General features: G+C 38.4%; 1 long non-coding RNA gene across 1 annotated transcript; it reads right to left on the bottom strand.

Moving 5' to 3' along the window:
- Positions 1-261: 261 nt before the first annotated feature.
- Positions 262-2,233, bottom strand: LOC132056812 (uncharacterized). The gene is made up of 3 exons (XR_009414958.1): positions 2,060-2,233; positions 1,796-1,964; positions 262-1,707 (listed from the first exon to the last, which is right to left on the bottom strand). It is a non-coding gene; the product is annotated as an uncharacterized LOC132056812 (long non-coding RNA).
- Positions 2,234-3,060: the final 827 nt, after the last annotated feature.

A 3,060-nucleotide genomic window follows, 5' to 3' on the forward strand; every position in this document is an offset into this window, starting at 1 on the left:
AAATTTTAATTGTTCAATCTTTGACAAACGAAAAAAAATCATTGTTCAACTCTTTGACAACATGACATAATCAAAAAGTTTTGCCGTCCATCTCTATCTATCCAAGGAATGGAAGGGCAAAGGCCTTTGGTGTCCCCTCCAGTCAAGAATTGAGGTCTCATAATCACTAGCCAATATGCTTTTCTTGGTTCATGATTCGATATTCTCATGTCCTACGCGTAGAGGAACCACACCAATCCATGTGGTTAAATTCTATTGAGGTGATGATACTGTAGGCGATTTCTTGCGGAAAAATGGCTCAAACGCCAGGATGATAAAAAACTTAATACCTCTCAATAGATCAGGTACTGCGTCACTACTGTCAGAATATCCATCATTATTAATGGCTCACCTGAAGGTAAAGGTTTGCGGCAGGCAGTCCTCTCTCACCCTATCTGTTTATACTTGCAATGGAGGTTATGAGTCTGATGCTTAAGAGGGCTGCATATTTTAAGTGGATTGAAGGATTTCATGTACAAGAGAGGAATGGAAACAAAGTGGAAGTGTCTCGCATTTTTTATGCAGATGATACCCTTGTTCCGTGTGGTACAGACAGAGCAACTCTTATACTTGAGAAAGCAATCCTCTTAGCTTTCAAGGCCATATCTAGCCTACATGTAAATTTGGCAAAAAGCAGTATCTTCTCCGTAGATGCTGATCACATAATTCATAATCTGGCTGAAATTTTATGTTGCAAGATTGAGGTTTTCCCTGCCGCATAACTTGGTATGCCTTTGGGGCAAGAAGGAAAGATGTTAATGGTTGGCAAGGGGTAACTGAAAAAACCGAAAGGAAGCTGGCAGCTTGGAAAAAATAGTACATCTCTTTCAGTGGTGACGCTAACAAATAGTGTATTGGATGGAATCCCCACCCGTATGATGTCCCTATTCCCAGTGCTAGTGAAGGTGGCAAAACAACTTGATAGGTTAAGAAGAAACTTTCCGTGGGATGGTAACCAAGACAAAGGGAAATTCCATTTGGTGAATTGGGGAATCATAACAAGGAATTAAAAAGTTGGAGGTTTGCGAGTGAAGAATTTGAATTGCAAAATAAAAGTTTGTTATTAAAATGACATTAAAGGTACAATGATAGCAGTGATGACTGTTGGAAGAATGTTATTTATGTTAAATATGGCAAAAGTGAGGTATGGTGCACCAACAGTGTCAAGGGAGCATCTGGCTTAGCTGTCTGGAAGCATATAGGAACCTCTAAGATGAATTCTTTGATAGTGTCAGGTTGAAGGTTAGTAGTGGAAAGCGTGAAGATGTGGACTGACAGATGGCTTGATGATCCCCTCTAAAGGAACAATTTCCTGACATTTCTGATGTTTGTATCAACAAGAGTTGTACTGTGGCAGATTGCTACTCCACTTGGGGATGGAATCTTTACTTGAGAAGAAATTTATATGACTGGGTAATTGAAGGTATTAACACGTTCAGAAACTGGAAGCAGTATCCATTGATGATCAGGAGACTGACACATTGAGGTGCAAATTTAGAAAGGATGGCAGGTTTACAGTTAAGACATGCTATAAGCCTATAACAACCTTTTGTGGAGAATGGGAGGAAACTGTCATAGTTGGCCGTGGAGAATAATCTGGAAGACAATCGCACCCCCTAAAGCTGCTTGCTTCACTTGCATTGTCATTCATGAGGCTTGTTTGACAGTCTGCAGAAAAGAGGTATTACTAAATGCAGCAATGCGGCCTATGTGAAAAAAATAAAAAATAAATAAACATTATGAATCAGTAAATCACATATTGCTCCATTGTACTTTCACCAGGTAACTCTAGGCCATGTTTCTAGCAACTTTTGGAGTCAAATGGGTTATGCCAGGTTGCATAAACTTCCTCAAAGTAGCTCGGATGACCAGTAATCCTCTGGGAACAACAGATTATATTGGAAGGCAGTCCCGACTTGCATTTGCTGGAATGTTTGGAAGAGAAGGAATAACAGATGTTTTAATGATAGCAGGGCAAAACATACTACATGTTAAATCTAGATGTTTGAAAAGTCTATACCTATGGTGTAGGAAGAATATTGTATCGGATATGAACTCTATGTTAGCTCTTTTGCATTCCTTCAACATGTAGAAGGAAATCTTCTACTTTGTACCTTCTTGGTACTCTTTAATGAAATCTATTAAGGACCCTATACTAAAACGAACTCAGATTAAAATTTTATAAAGAAAAGTGAAGTGTAATGGTTCAATGGAGTCAATTACAGTAAAGTTATGATACTAGTTTCACAATTCGCATATTCGAAAGAACAATATGGAATTTCCATCATCTTGGAAAAAATGTTACCAGTTTAAAAAAAAATAAAAAAATTCCATCATCTTGGAAAACAGTCAATGGACAAACTACGGGAGGATGGAGACTATTTACCATTAGTATATCTTCTTCTGAAGATATCCGGGTTGGTGATGACATCTCACATTCCTTCTCTAAGTTATTCTTTAACAATCTCAGGTTATATTTGGCAGTGACTCACCGAAGGGACTGATTGTGTAAAGAAGGCAAACACAATTAGGTTAAGGTTTTACTAGTAGATGTGGTCAAGAGAAAACACAACTAGTGGACTGATTGTGTAAAGAAAGAACTATCAATTGTCATGCTCAGAGCTGTAACCAAGACAAGTGGAGCAAACAGTTGATTATCTAAGAGTGACTCTTCCAATGATTTGCGCTCAAGCTAAAAATTACACTGGAGATATTATTGACATGTCTTAGTCGGTACACTCACAATTCGACTTTTCGACCAAGAAAGTATTATGAAAGACCAAGGGGCAAAGCCGAGTACCTCCGAATTTAGGATTGATTTGAGTATGTACTATGTCCACTTTCCACCGTTTGATTTCCGCGTCAGGTTCAAGCTGGAATTTTGGCTCCAGATCGACTGACTCAATTGTTCAAGATGCTCAATTAGAGCGAAAAAGTGCCAGACATATCCATCCCATATAATTCCCAAACTCAGAAACCATGCAATATTTTCAGAAAAATAGCATCAGAAGTTAGCCAGAT

Source organism: Lycium ferocissimum, chromosome 5, assembly GCF_029784015.1.
Source record: "Lycium ferocissimum isolate CSIRO_LF1 chromosome 5, AGI_CSIRO_Lferr_CH_V1, whole genome shotgun sequence".
In the NCBI taxonomy this organism is placed as follows: Eukaryota; Viridiplantae; Streptophyta; class Magnoliopsida; order Solanales; family Solanaceae; genus Lycium; species Lycium ferocissimum.